The sequence below is a fragment of the Ambystoma mexicanum genome, chromosome 12, assembly GCF_040938575.1.
Source record: "Ambystoma mexicanum isolate Mex_15411 chromosome 12, UKY_AmexF1_1, whole genome shotgun sequence".
NCBI classification, from domain to species: domain Eukaryota; kingdom Metazoa; phylum Chordata; class Amphibia; order Caudata; family Ambystomatidae; genus Ambystoma; species Ambystoma mexicanum.
In genome coordinates, this window is record NC_090936.1 from 1,004,585,796 (window position 1) to 1,004,602,203 (window position 16,408).

General features: G+C 45.0%; 1 protein-coding gene across 3 annotated transcripts in view; it reads left to right on the forward strand.

Moving 5' to 3' along the window:
- The window catches only part of CCDC136 (coiled-coil domain containing 136), a 391,788-nt gene that overhangs the window by 363,638 nt on the left and 11,742 nt on the right, over positions 1 to 16,408 (forward strand). The gene's annotated exons all lie outside the window — the stretch shown is intronic.

Here is a 16,408-nt window from a genome sequence, read left to right on the forward strand (position 1 = left end):
TAATGCCGCTCTAAGGGCATTGTTTAGCAGTATTTGGATTTTTTGCGTAATATATTTATTAGACCCCAAATAGAGGGTGTTGCAATTGTCCAATTTGGACAACACGAGTACTCTTGCCAACGGGGTGCAACTATTTGTAGAGAGGTAAGGTCTAGCTGATCTGATCAATTTACAAGTATAGGCTGTGGAGGATGCCATAGCGTTTACTTGCTTAGCCAAGGTGAGACGGAGGTCGAGGAAAAAACCTAGTGTTTTTACCTCCTTGGCAACTTTAATTGTATGGCCATCTATGACAAACGTTGTGTAATCTTGGCTATGTGAAAAATAAATAAAATAATGACCGAACAATAACAATCTGTCTGTTTGCAATGCAACCAATGAAAATATGTTCTCACGTTTGTAAAACTCCATCCACTTTGCATATATCACACAAAACTTCTTCCCGGTGAGTGTTTTTAACCTTATCTGACGTCTCTCCCCTGTTGGTAACAGCTTCAATCTATATCTTAAAAAATTATTGCGCCAATAGGAGCTGGAAAACTTTTTGAGATATGCAGGCATGGTGCCTAGAGGTTTATCTAGGAACGATAAGCCTTTATACAATTTATAAGACCTGACCTTGCCCATAGTCTTCACCCAATCTTTTTCAGTTTCCTTTTCACACAACCTGGGTTACTAATCAGGTCCCTCACAGCCTGCCCACTATCCATAACTATAGGGTCTGCACACTGTTTAAACTTAATCATCATGGCATACGACATCCTCAGCATTACGTATGACAATTCCACAAACAACCACTTCACTGGAGGATCCAATAGCATTCGATATAGGACCAAAGTCTTCCGATTAAAATGGCACGCCAAGGACTCCAAGCCCAGCTCAAAACACAGGGCAATAATGGGGACACAGTCAGGCAGGCCAAGAACCCTCTTCCACACTCTGGCCTCCACCCTCTCCCAATCTATTGTTCTGGTGATAAATGAAATCTCTATACCATACAATAAATCCAGGATCACTTTTATAGGAATCCTTCAACGGGATCAGCCAAAAACAGCAATATTTGGTTTTAATTGTTTTCATTTGGGCTGTCAATTGTCCGGCCTCATCCATAACATGAGCTCGAGCTAGACCTTTCTTTGAGGAGGCATCCAGACGAAAACCCAAATAAATAATACTTGTTATGGGAGCCAAAACCTGAGTAGCCATTTTCCACATAAACCCCATCTACTTCATAGGATTTGTACAGAAGTGTATTACATTTGTCTTGTTCTCGCTTTACCACCAGTTTGTTGCGAATATTGCCTCACAGAGTCTGTAGATCCTATATGGGTTTTATCCAGAAGGATCATGTCATCAGCGTAAGTCAAATACGCTATGGGCAAAGTATGGATTCTAGAAGAAGCAAATATTGCCTGGTCCAGACGATCCCCCAGGTCCGAGAGGTACAGATTGAACAGGCATGGGGCAAGGGCACATCCTTGTCTGAGCCCTCTGAACGTTTGGAATTTCTCAGTTAGTGCACCACGCCTGTTCAATCTCACCTGTAATGAGCAGTCCTCGTGCATATATACCAAAATCAATAACAAGTAGGACAGAAGTTGCCACTCCCCAAGTTTAGCCCACAATAATGATTGATTTACAGAATCAAAAGCCTGGGAGAAATCAACAGTAGTCATGTATACTGTGATGGCATCAGTCTCCCATGATTTTTCCTGCAGGCAAGTTATCACAAGGCCATTCCGAGTGGTGGATACTCTCTTTGTGAACCCCGTTTGATATTTACTCAGACATCCTGCTGAAATAGCCGAGGACTCCAATTCCCCCAAGCCAATGGCTGCAGAAAGGTTGATATCGCAGTCCAAAAGACGAATTGGGCGATAGATTAGGGATCAGATCTATCAGGCTTCTTATAAATGGATATCAGCACAGACTGTTTCCAGGTGGCTGGAATAGTTTTTAACCTTATAACAGAGGTGAATAAGATTTAAAGTATTTTTGCCAAAAGAAGGGGATCCATTTTTAACAAGGCATTGCCCATTCCTTTCGGACCAAGAGCACAGGGATTTAAAGATCTTCTAATAGTTAACTCTATCGATTCAATAGATAAGCTGAATTTTCATGGCATTTACAGATGTAGATAAGGAAATTGTCGTTCGGATTCATCATAAAAGACCTTAGAATGTTGCTTCCACGCTCCTTCAGAAATGGGATTTTTTTGTATATAGTATTGAGACTTCAAGGTATCAATTGATCACAGCCAAAACATTATGAGAATCTTTCTCTAAAATAATCTGGAGCATTTTGTTCACCCTCAATTTGCAACTAGGTAGACTTATAGCATCTAATCCAATTCTTATGGGCCTGTTTCAGCATCCTTTTTTCTCAGGATGCTCCGTCCCTGTAAGGTCCATCCTGTTTACACTCTGAATATTTTTCATAGGACTTCCTTCTTTTCTTGAATTACTGCATCAAAGTCATGTGCAACCGTTTTCAGCGCCCTACCTGACGGTTTGTTACAATTCCCACACCTACCTAAGAAAACCAAAAAGGAGTTGGCATTTACAAGTTGCAGCTTCTTCTCCAGAGAGGTAGAGCAAAAGAAGTTTCGAACCCCAATGTTGAATTTCTTCAAATTTACCACCCTCCTTGACACTCTGTTTCTTCCTGCATTAAGGACTAAATTACTACAGTCCCTATTTATCTGCATGGGAACATTCTAAATTTGGAGGTTAACATGTTGTGATCAATTGGTGTTGTGTCAATCACTTTAACCTCAACATAGTCCTCCAACAGTGAGGAAGACTTAACCATATAGTCTATGGAAGAGCTCTTCACCCCGCTTTTCCATGTAGGTTGAGCTGATATGTAACCCGCAACAGAGCCGTTTGCCACCTTTCGGTCTCATAACGAAAAAAACTCTCTCCACCTTTTCCCGTCAACACTAGTTCTTTTCTTACACTTATCCCATAATTGACTGGGGGATAGACCATCAAAAGAGTTAGACAGACACTCAGCATTAAAATCCCCGTTTAGCAAAACGTACTGGCCGTCCTCCACCGCCATAAAGGTTTTCCATATTTCAGACAGTTTGGACAAAAACAACTCCAAGTTGGAACACAGGGGTTCCAGTATATATTCACTAGAAGCACAGGTCCCGAAACAATAGCATTTGTCAGGGTAACACTGACCAATAGCAAACCATAAATTGTATCAGAGATTATTTCATAGCTCTTCAAAACTGAGTTATTAATTGCAGTAATTAGGCTCACTGATGGCTGCCCCCCATACCTTGGGTAGCCACCTGCTGTACCAGCGTGTAGCCATCCATACTTATCTGATTTTAAAACCACATCTCCCGCAAGTGTAACAAATTGAATTCCAATAATCTACTGCTTCTATCATATGATCCTGTGAAACTACTAACCTCCCTAGTGCTCCAACTCAGCACAGATAAACAGTGGTATACCTTGGGGACAGCTAAAGTCCCATTCCCCTATCCACCAATTTTCTCCAGCTATCAGCCAAAGAACTCGGTAGCCAGAGCCAATCATTACATTCACTATTTTGAACCACTTTTTCAGCATTCATCCTTTTCACGACCCATTTCTTGTGGGGTTGTTAGGAGATTTTGCCAAAGTTCTATCTGTAATAAAACTTTAGAAAGCACACCTTGGATGAACAGGGGGACACCCCTTACGTTTAGCCTGAACTACCCAAAGGTTTGGTAGAAAGAGCAGCCAGGCTTAGTGTAGGAGGGATGAGGGCTGTAGTTAGGCACACGGTACTCAGAGCATACACTTAGTTCAAGGAAACACTTACACACTAGATGTTATATAAAAATAAGCATTTATTGTGTATACATTAAAGTTTGTAACTTTTTTGTAAGTTAAGTACTATCACACAGTAGCATTAAACACAGAATAATATGCAATATCAAAGGATAAAAGATACTTTAGAACTCTTGTAAACTAATGCAAAAGCGATGGAAGCCTCTGACACAGGTATGTAAACTTTGGACCAACTTGTATAAATTAGTTAACCACTGCTTAACCAATCTTAAGAGGTCGAACCCTATTCTAGGTAAGTCTCACAGAGTGAAGGGGGGCACTGGGGATCCAGTGACCAAGGCAAAGGAAGGAAAAGTAAGTAAGCAGCAAACAATGGAAAGTCTTTGAAGTGTTCTTCAGGTTTACAGGTAAGTAGCAGGAGATGTCTTTGCTAGAGAGCACAAAGGGTTGTCCACCACAATGTAGCTGAATGGAGGCCTAGGAGGTGATGCAAGTAACAGCTTGACTGCAACCCTCCAAAGCACATGAACAACCAAGGAGGCCCCTGTGTATGTACTAAAGGCTAAACAGTACCTTATCAGTGAAGAAGCTTGTGCAGCAGGATAGTCCCCAAGAAAAGGCGAGAGCAGACCCTGATTTGGGTTTCTTGTTCTTGGCGACTGAAGAAAAGAGTTAACAATGGCTCTGGTGGTTGCTCTAAAGGAGTTGAATGCCCAGCAGAAGATCTTCGCAGCACTGGCTCGTTGGTGTCCTTTTCAAGTCTCAAATGAAGGGTGGTTGTTGTTCTGAAGTCTTTGCTCCAGTTCTTGGTCCTTGTCTCAGCTGAGGGGACTTTCAGGTGCGGGCTGCAGTTTCAGGAGTTCCAGGAGGATGCCTGCAACATTTTGGAGGAAACCGTGCTTTGGTTGGCGTTGCACCGCAAAATGACACAGGACCCCTGGTATTGGTGAATTACGGGCTACGGAGGTTGCAGCTCTTCCAGCGAGGGCACAAAATGCAGTTTGTCTTGGGACTGTTAAGGTCCACCATCCAACGGGGTAAGTCATCCGCTTCGGGGTTTCCCTGTCGCACATAAGCTGAGGTCAGGACTGCAGTGATTACTCAGGCAGCTCTGGCGGTCACTTGAGGTGGCTACGGACATCCTTCTATCTTTATTGATTCACCCACCTCATTTAATCGACCCCCCTCCCAATGGAAAGCATATCAGTTTGGTGGAGACCTTGTATCTCGACGTTAAATCATAGCCCATCAATCAAAATGAGTCAATTTCAGCCATTACCATATAGACAATCAATTTTAATACAAAGTCTAACTGTACAATGTCAGTTCTGCTGTTGTCAGGGAACTACACCATCTCAATGTGCTTCCATGTAGAGGAATTTCATGAAGCAGCCTGAGGACGTTGGCTTGATTCTTTAAAATGTCTATGTCGTCTTGCACAATCCATTCCAGTAAAAAAACATTTGTGAAGATCTGGAATTTGTTGCCTCTGAGGTTCCACCATTGTGGAATCTGGGCATAGAGACATACCTGGTGGTAACCCGCCTATATTTCTTGTTACACCACGGGCCACGGAATGGTCGCTTCCCAAGCTCATGCTATTTGCACCAGCCAGAACCCTATGTGTATCTTGGCACATTGTTAGTGCCTCTCTTTCAGTGGGTTTATTTATGGCTGATGCAAACATGGTTGGCACTACAGAGGGAGCAGATGGGGTGTGGACACACTGAACTCCCATATCCACTCTTCATCTTAACATGCTCACTACATATGGAGCAAATAGAGAGGGGTCACCAGGGGTGTTGCTAGGTCTGGAAAAGATCTGGGGCTACGCTAATGTTGGAACTGTCAGGACTGGGGGCTATCTAGCCTTTTGGTTTAAGATCCTGAGATTCTATCCGGGGCTACAACCAAAAGACCAGGGGCTATAGCCCCCTTAGCCCGCCCTGGCAACGCCTCTGGGGGTCACACTGGATTCCCAAGTCCACTCTTCTGTTTTGCGTGTCAACAGCCGCCACATAGTCTCTTTGCACGGCCCCTCCTTCAACACGTAAGACGGGTTTCCGGTTTGCCATGTCAATGATGCCCACCTGGTCTTTTTGCATGACCCCCTCCACCGGCGTCCATTACACAACCAGTATTCCTAGGCCGAGCGATGGGGAGAGTTGCCGCTCCCAACACTAATTTCACACTCATACCAAGAGAGTGCACTACCAGAGCCTCCATTTGAGAAGCTGAATCACGAAAGCTGTCTTCCATATTAAAAGGTGCTTACCCAATAGCACTTTCATCACGCGCCTCTTTGACAACATGGGCTGCCTCTGTAGCCTCTTCCGTGTAGTGGAGATTCTATCAATATTTCCTCAAACTGGCTTTCTGACATTGTCCCTTTTAGTCCATCGCTACCCTGCAAAGTAGCTGGTTGTATAATGGCGGCGGCGGACTGCCAAGATTTGGGACAGGGTTTCGCTATCCCCAGTGCTCAAGTCGAGGGTAAACGCGGGTGGACGCAGTCCCCCTCAGCTAAAATGAGAAACATTGAATGTCATATTGGAATAAAGCCGACTTCAGGGATCGAATCTGCAGTCGTCAGGTTTGCAGGCCGGACACTTCACCACTGCACTATATAACCTGATGAAAAAAAGACAACAACTAAAGGTGAAATGTCCCATTTCGGTACTGCAAGTTCCCGGGAAAACATTTGTATTGGTTCTTGGAGTTTAAACCATGCAGACCTTTTAACGTTTTCAAAAACACTATTAGAAGAAAATATCCTCTCTTGGTTTTGTGTGTGCGTTTATTTTATGAAAGTCAAATTCCATTCGTCCTGTGCAATTTGGATGGTTATGCAAACCCAATTTAATTACATGTGCATATTTCACCTTGATATGCTAATTTCTGGCGACGTCACGTCCCAATGCATTTGTTGATGAGTCCCCCCACCTTAATTTTTAGTACTTGACCCCTGGCTATCCCACAGGATTTGGAAGGGGCTGTGCTCGTTGCAGCTAGGTTTTTCGAAGTGTCATAGATAGTCTCCAGATTAATGTTTAAGTCCCTCAGCTGGAGCACATGTGCAGACACTTCCAGCTTGATGTTATCATATGAAGCTGCCAATGAGCTCAGTTCCGTATTCAGCGCCGATATTTCCAGAGCGTTAGCCTTACTTGATTACCCAATTCCCTCAGCGTATGGTATAATCCATCTTGCGAGGAAAAGGTGGCAGAATTTTTTTCCTAATAGGTGAGCAATTGATACTGGATGGGTGCTCTGTCAAAAACGATGGAATAGCCTCCACTTGTATTGGGGCGTTTAAATCAGCACTGTTGTTACTCCCACACTGATCTTGCTGTGTGTGGTCATGTATGTCCTGCAACTCCAGCCCCAAAAGGATCTGATCTGCCCTTGTTACTTTTAATCTCCCAGTTTACTTCTGCAGTAATAATAATAGCGTACCCTACCCAACCTCGATGTCCCTGCTGTGGAGTTGTTCCACTCTCACCGCAGGAGTCTGACCCAGGAAGGTGGGCTAATTGGAGGAAACATCCTCTGCCGTATTTTGAAATTATCACTGATCCAGCACAGTTTCAGAGACTGGTCTGCCAGCAGGAACTCACTCATCCAGGGACTTGTCTGCAGCGCCGCTCATGCTCTCACTGCATGTCTCTGACTCCTCAATTAATTCTGCTAGAGGAAAGGACCGCATCACGGAATAAGTTACAATGCTAGATCGTCAAGCTGCACTGCAACAAGCCACTTCTGACCTACCTGTGTCTTTGAATAGTGCCCTGTCGTTCTCTGTCTTTTGTACGAATTTGAAACTTTACCTTCTGACCTCCTCTTCCAAGTGATTTTAGGTTTTCCCAATATTGCCACTTAATCACTATTTTGAATTGTTTGGTCAAATACAGCACTTTGGCAAAAGCACTTTTCAAATTCAATAAAACACAAATACAGGAATTTCATGGTTAGACTGGCCTGTCCATGGTGAAGGAGGATCCCAACGATAGTCAGAGCCCGTCAGCCTGCTTGGTATTCTAGGGATAGATGTAGCCCGTCGATGCTGGACAAGAGGCGTACAGATTGACGGCTCTGGAATGAGTGGGTCACTTTCGCCGGCATTAAGGATGAACATGCCCATAGGAACTGGATATAGCAGATAGTGCGTGTTAAACCTGGGGTAGGTCCTCTGGATACGTAGGTTCCAGCGATGCATTGGGACTGAGAATGCGACCTAAGAGTTGGCAAGGTCCATTAGGGGTGGATGAAGTAGACGGGGATAGTTGGCTGTTGGTGTGAGGAATTGGATGGAGTATTAGGCCTAGACAGGGCCTACTGGGTATGGGTCTGCACCTATGTAAAGATGGGGCCAGTAAGGACTGATTGAATGTACTAGGAACAAAGAGGGACCATCTGAGCTGGATGAAGTCGACACAGCCGGTTGGTGCAGGTTTTGGACCTTTGGCTCTGTGCAGGCCTGTAGGTGGTCACAGGAATTGACATGGCCCATTGGTACTGAGAGTTGGCCAGGGGGACTGATGGGTTGTTTTGAGTCCTATTGACATATGGGACCTGGCCATCTGGTTTGGGATCCTGGGAATACATGGAGACAGAGTTCCATTGCCAAGCGGTTTTATTGTGCGCTGAGGGGGACATCATAGAGGTTCAACACACTGGCGTCCTCATGCGTGAGTGAGATAGTCCTATTTTGCTCTCAGTATGATCTGGTCTCAGCTCTAGCACTTTCTGATAACAAAACTACCGCAGATGAGTATGTTGCTGTGTCTATGGACGGGCCAAAAACAATTTGTGATAACAGTGCCCCTTTACAACTGTGACCCCCTAAGAAATACTCTAATCATTGGTATTCCCCTTTGCTTTAGAATTTGAAAAGAGAATATCAGCCGGAAGAAAAGGATTGGAGATATCCAGGGGCCCCTCCACTCTAGACAGGGCCAAATCATCTCTTAATGCAAATAAAAAAGCTATTTTTATGGCTCAAGCTATTGTTTTGCAGAATAACATTACAATTGGTATTAATAAGCCTGGGGAACTCTTCGCTACCATAAAGAACTTTCTAAACCCGCCTGGTTTCTCATCTAGCCTGGTGCCATCAGTAATGCTATCCACCAATGTTAATGAGTTCTTCATGCAAACAATTTGACCTATTCGGGAAAATATCAGATAAATCCACAAATGCATGTTTTGGTACCAATCAAGACTTCCTTTCACTTTGCAATGGTCTCCTCAGATAACATACGCAGGCTCCTCCAGAGGTTGAAACCTACAAATCATACATTAACATGATACCTGCATGTGTCACACAGCCCTATGCCACTCACCTGGGACATTTATAAATCTCTACTGTTACCCCACTGCTAAAAAAGCTGTCCTTGATACCGAACGCTTTACAGAACTACCGTCCTGTGGCGGGTTTACCTTGGCCAGCCACAGTGCTGGAAACGGTGGCGGCTTCTCGGCTAAAAGCACATCCTGGGAAATGCCACTTATTAGACACCTTTCAATCTGGAACGGAAACTGCACTGGTCGCTGTCTGGGACGACATTTTAAAAAGTGCAGAAGATGTTGCTGATTATCCTGGACCTGTCTGCAGCATTGGATACGGGAGATGCCTATATCCTGCTCTCCAGATTATCAGATGTGGTTGGAGTATCAGAGGTAGCGCTGAAGTGGTTCCGGCCTTTTCTAACACACAGTTTTCGATGTATTAAAGTAGGGTGTCACACCTTTGAGTCAATGGCCCTCATTACAACCTTGGCGGAGGACCATGGTGCTAGTAGCACCATGGTCCATGCCGCTAAGGTTACGATTCCGCCATGGTGGATGGCGGAATTACCGCCCCATTCCAAGGTGAGTGGGACGGTAATTCCCCATTCACCATTTGCCCTTCCCCATTCCCATTTTTGCGCCCATAGGGCATAATGGGAATGGGGAAGGCGCTAATTACGGCACCGTAAATTACGGTGCCGTAATTAGCTCCAAAGTCCCTTTGCAGGTTGGATTTTTAACGCCTGCTAAAAGCAGGCATTAAACACCAACCCGCAAAGGGACACTTGTAATCAGGTGTTAAGGGTTAACGGCAACGACGGCGCCGTTAAACCCTTAACGCCTGAGTTGTAATGAGGGCCAATGTGTATGTATTGTGGGATTTCACAGGGCTCTTTATTCCCTCTGCTATTCAACATTTACATTCGACCTCTCGTGTCCTCCATCTTTACCAAATATAACCTTCCCTTCCGCGGGTATGTAGATGATACGAAGATATACATGAGGAACGTCCATTAATTAATCGAATCAGAAATGTCCGAATCAGAAGCAACCTAAAGTTATTTTACCGAAAATAACTATTGGTTTTCTCTCTAGTGGACATTTCTGACAACCTGCTTCCCCCATCCACTTACTTACCTGTGGGTGGCACACCTCCTTGTGTGCCGCCATCTCCTGCATCTCTCTGCAACACCGGTTCCCTTCACTTCTGCGCATGGGAATGGGCGCTGCAGGGTCTAACTTTATTATATCGGGAGCAGGGACACCCCCACAACCCCTGCTGCCCTTGTTCACTATAAAGGCACCGAATGATACATTTATTCGAAATGTTAGGCTGTTTAGTATTTTTCGTTTTGCCGAAATTCTATCAAATTTACCATTCAGGTTTTTCTTTCGATGAAATCTGCGGAAACCTGCATGAGGTTGAACATATAATTGACTCACTTTATAGCATAGTCCAGTGGACTACGGAGGTATGTCAGTGGATGACAATGAATAAGCTTTAACTCAATCCCGCCAAGAAAGAGCGTATTTTATTTGCGCCCAAAGATCTGATCCGCACCCCCTTGCCTATTCGATGTGCCTACATCCTTCTCTACTAATGTTAAGAATTTGGGCTGCTTTTGGAAATGGAATTTGGAATCTGAACAGCAAGTAGGCTCCCCGGTACAATCCATCTACTGTACCCTACGTTTATTATAGGACGCTCTTCCGTTTATTGCTCCAAGTGATCATGCAGCGAGAGTAGGTGCCTTTGTTAATTCTAAGCAGGATTATGCCAATCGCATCTTAACTGGCATCCCCCTTAGACAGCCACATCGACTCCAATGTGCCCAAAATGCAGCGGTGGGACTAATTTATAAGCTATCCAAGACCTCTTCAATCTCCGCTCTACAGATATCTCTCCATTGGTGGTTAGGCAGCAAATAGATTTTAAAGTCCTTTGTCTTTTATGTAAGGGTATTAATCGACTTGCATCGCCCTCCTGGCAGATAGGATATCTTATATCCATTCAGTTTGCACACTTCGTTCGACAGATACGTGTGTATTGCTGCTACATTCTTCCCGCTATGTACATAAGGGAGACAGGCGGTCTCTGTTTATAGACCTCGAGTATGGAACATGCTACCTTTACCTTTACAAAGTATGACCTCATTTGTGACATTTAGGAAAGCTCTAAAAACCTATCTTTTTAGGTGAGATCTTTTTTCGGGTCTTCTGCTCTGTTTTTTCTTTGCTTGTATTTATCAGCTGGAAATATATGTTTTCTGCTTTTTGAAAAAATTACGCCCAGATGCAATTAAGTCTTCCCAGTGAGCAGTGTCAATATTTCAAATCACGATCAAATCAAAGTAGGAGATGCTCACTTTGGGGATATTATTAAAGGGAATTCTACATGTATAAAAGCACTCTTGGGTGTCTAAATAGTCATTCCACTCCCTGAAAGTGGCTCTGTTTTTATTTATTTATTGTGATCTGGCTTCATTCTTACAACCTTACACATACAAAGAGGGCCTCGAGGCTGGGGGGGGGGACGAGAGGACAGATGGGGTTGGAGGACACAAAACAGCAAGGTGCTCTGACATCCTGGAGTGAGTTCTTGATTTGCGCTGGGCCAGGTAACTTATGGGGCTGCTGCGTGTCGCTGAAGTCTTTTTGGTGGTGGCATACAGATTTTTTACAGCATATTCGCGTGGGAGTTATCTTGTTTTGGGCTTTTTTTGAAGGGCCGTGCAGCTTATATTTTTCTTCCGACCTATTAGTAACGCTGATTCTCTGTCTCCCTCAGGAGAGAGCCCAGGAGAGTGTCCGCAAAGATGCACAGTGCATTCAAAGGCATAGGGTGAGGTCGTGGAGTGTGGGCACAGAAGTGCACAGCTCCGTTTCTTGGCCCGAGCAGGGCGGGCAACCGCCCGGGGTGCAGAGCTAAATAGCTCAGGAGGTGGGCGCAGTCAGGGGTACACCGAGAAAGCTGCCGGACACCAGACGAAGCAGCCTGCTTTGCCGGTGAGCGCTGGTCTGCAATGTGCGACTGGATGTGCGGCTGGCTGGCTGCTGTCTGCAGACTTTGGGCTGACACGCGATGCGTTAGGAATATGCAAAGAAAGGAATGCATATTCCAAACACAGCGTGTGAGATGCTCCGGAGTCACATAGCCTGTGCCCCTCATTCTTTGTGCTGACAGCCGTGCAAGTGGGGCAATTTATACGTGATGGCTCACTTAACGAGCCATTTGTTTTTACTTGGTATCTGCTTAACATTTAATTTTAAGAACTGAAGATGAGGCATTTGTATTCACCAGGCCAGACAAGTATCAGTTAGCTGACCAACCCCATGCATTCTTCCAAGAGAATTAACGTGCCACACAGAAACGTTTTAAACTATTGTCTTTATTGTTATGTCACTTTATTTGACACACTAAAACTTTTTTTTATATATATTATTTTTTAGTTATATATGGTGCATCCCTGGGATGGTTAACTCTAATTGTCTTGCTTAAGTAGTCTAGTGGCTGCTTTGGAACATGGAATAAATGCATATGCTCAGCAGCAAAGGTTTTTTCATTGTCTGAACAAGCCAGCCACTGCCTAGCCAGCACACCAGATGGCAACTCAATGTCACTTGGCACCTTGATTAGGAAAGTGGAGTTCATTGTGTGTCACTGTGCAGACAGCAGTCCATGGCAAATCATTACAGTGATATGTGTGCAGCAATGATTTGAGTGCTGCACATGTCGCCACCCTGTTGGCTAATGGTGTATATGTGGTGCTCCCTTATGTAATATCAGATATACCTGTTTTTGTCTGATATGTCTATACAAGAGCACACTGGGATGTGTTGTATATGTGACTCTGACGAGCATGCCATACTGTGCCCACACTTAAACACATAAAAGCAATCAAAGAAGTTGCTCAAATTGTAAGTCCAATAGGCCAAACTCCTTTTCTACACTGCCACAACATGATTTTCACTAGCTGCAAGCTAGCACTAATAAGAGATGCTAATGCCAGCTCTGTTAGATAAAGCATGAGCCTGCTCTTTTTCGCCGAAATTACCCCTGAGGCCGGCATAATAGTGAGGCGGTAGTGGCTGAGGAACTGTGTACCCTTTACCGGGCATTAGAAGCCGGTTTTGTTTAAAATGCTTCATCAACTTATTACTGGTCTGGCTAAAGTTTGAAAGAGGTACTATCCTTTGTGTGCATTGTTTATTGGGTCTTTCTTGTTCGGTATCCTGCCCTATCTGTAGATATAATTCCCTAAAGATGTTTATGTATTAGGGTTGGGCATGCCCACACCAAGAACCAGCCCTTCCTCCTCTAAAATTCTTCAGAAACAAGAAGCAAAAGAGCCCTCGTACCCCATTTGAGTGGCTGATGTTGCAGCCATTTTATACTCTCATCCAAAAAAGTAAGCTGTCCAAATGAGCATCTATGGTTCATGATTACAAACATTTTAATGTTAGGGTGAGTACTGGGAACTGTGATGTGAGCACCAAACCATACATCAGTTATGAATTTAGAGATTCACACATACAATCCTTTTATCACAGACTTGTTTATTAAATGTGTAGATCTCTGGTCACTGTTATAGTCCTGAAAATCTCTGTGATTTGATGCACAGCATACATGAATCCTCATTGGTGCTATTTGTCCCCTTCCCACTCTCAAGAGAGGTATTTTGAAAGAGTGCACTAAGAGTGTACCAGACTGGCTGTCCCTCTTTAGGATGATATCCTTCTATCAGAAAATAATTCATATGGTTAGTCTAGTATTGCCCCTTGCTTGCGAAATACAAGTGAGTTGGTACGAACAGAACACCTGCAACACAAGGCCAAGTCATTGAGCCCTCAGACACCAGTAGGCTTTTCAACCACAGTGTGCCAGTATGAACAGCTTGAAACTGCATTTAGGCAAAGCCTTCCCTAAGAGCCGGTGACAGAAAAAACATTTACTTGGGCAGCAACAGCATGTTTCCACATTAGAATTCTTCTGTAAAGTACTTGAATTACAATATAATGAACCCAGATTCATTCATATAGCATTTATTTATTCATATTGAGGAGGCGTTTTGTCACACGACAGAGGTGTCGTTCGGGAGAGACGTGTGCTGGGCAGAGGGGCAGGGAGGGGCATATTCTGATGTTTTGCCCTGGGCAATAAGTTGGCTAGAAACTTCCCTGGGAGTGTTTAACCACTTTCTTAGTCCAACAATTCTGTGGCTAGGAGGGATGACTTGTGTCTCAGGGATGTGCGCCTGTCACACTTCATGAGAGGCTAATGTTTGTGAGAAAAGAAAGTTTATGCGCAGCGTTTTGTGGTATCGATAATAACTTTTATGGGGCCATGACACGTGAATATATCAAGATGACAGGTATGTGTACTGCATACGTTTCTGGAACCTCAGTGTCACTTCCTCAGATTACCAGACACAAGGAGGTCGGAGGAGAGCGAAACCCTGAGGGAGAGATGCGGACACAAGGAAGCGAAGCAGAGGGTGTGTGAAATGTTTCATTTTGCCTTTGGTAGGGGTAGTAGAGGACGTGTGCAGGGAGAAGGTTTGCTGGCGAACGTAGTTCTCAGAGGGAGAAAGGGGTGAATGGCGTTCCAGCCGGGGGTGTGGTGAGAAAGAAAGGAAATCCTGTCACATGTGCCCCATTTGTATGACATGATATGGCGTTTATAACGTGCCTGTACACAAGTGTTTCTAGGCGCGACAAGACAAGGAGGGGGAAACAAAGGGAGGACCTTAGTAGGCCTTGTATCATATAGATTGTGCAAGTGCAAGGAGGAGGGAGAGGAGAACACTTGTGTATAGGCGCGTTATAAATGCCATATCATATCATATCAAAAGTGCGACGGTGGGCGGGGAAGGGAGAAGTGCAGGTAACTCACTCAGTGCAGCCAGTCGGGAGACAAGGGACTTTAGGGTTGTAGATACCGACCCTTAAGTGCTGAGGAGCCCGGAGGCAGTGCAAGGGCAACTGGACATGTAGGAGCCTGGGCCTGAGTTCAAAGGGTGACCAGTGCGCAGAGCAGTCAAGTGCATAAGCAGGGGAGAGGAAGAGAGAAAGCGGAAGCTAAAAGGAAGGTCTTGAGTTTCTCCTGGAACCAGATGTGGTTCTGCTCAAGTTTGAGAGAGGCAGGGAGGGTGTTACAGATGGAGGCCCCAGCCGAGGAGATAAATCTGACCCCAACTCTGCTTGGAGAAGCGTCTGAGGTGGATGTGCAAAGAGCTCCAGAAGGAAGATGTTTTGGAAGAGAAAGTTGGAGGTAGAGCAGGTAGGCCCCAGAAAGCCTTGTGGACTACTCCTAATTTGGGCCGGACTCTTCAGTCCGTTCTCTTCTCTGGGGTCTGTGGGGTATCTTTCTAGGTGCCCCTATATTGCATCTTCAAAAATACTTATTACAAAGGAGAGGTATGTGGCAGCGGCCACAGCCCTTAGATTTTTCAGTCTCCTCCATGAAAGAAGAGCGCTCTATGAGGGGCAGACCCACCTAACTGATTGGATTTGACCTTACTGATGAACAAGCTGGGTTGGTGCAGTGATGGCATGTGGGCCTTTCATCCTTTTCAGTTGAAATGGGCCTTGAGACGCTGGGGGACCCGAAAAGCTTCCCATGTTGGAAGTCTTATTCCACAGAAACGACTTTAATTTGGTACATTAATAGAGCTCAGCTGCACGTTACAGGATGCCCCAGGCCGTAACCTCCCTCCTACAGTCTCTGGTAACATTCTCAAGATCTTGTTGCTTTTTTATTCAGGATTCCCCGACATTAGCACCCTGCTGTCAAAGAGCAATGCATAGCTTTTCAGTGGACAGTTAGGGCATAATTCATGGAACGTTTAGCTCGGGGAAAAGTGACTTTGCACTGTCAGCAAACACGTTCCACCGGGCCTAATTCACAGAACTGTGCAAAGTGTATGTTTGCAGCGCAAAGTCACTTTGCACTGCAAAAGTACTATGCAGCGCGCTGTGCAAAGAGTGACTTTGCGCCACGCTAGACGTTCCATGAATTAGGCTCTTAGAGTTTCTTCACCTTGCTGCCTGCCTGATCACCCGCAGCTATTCATGATCTTGCTGAATTCCTTTAACTTTATGATACTTTAAACACCCCACGGGTGCCACTGTCTGTTTCTGCCAGCTGTGAGCCAGGGGGGGCCGGGCCCCAAACATCATGTTGTAGTGGGTCCCACCAGCCCTGACACATCTTCAGCTGCCCCGGGGTTGGTGGCATCGTCTGTTGCTCCTCTCCCTCTGCCACCTTTGACATCTCCAAGCACCCGGGACAGGAGTTAAACACACAGACAGTAGCAGGGCAGGCAATGGCC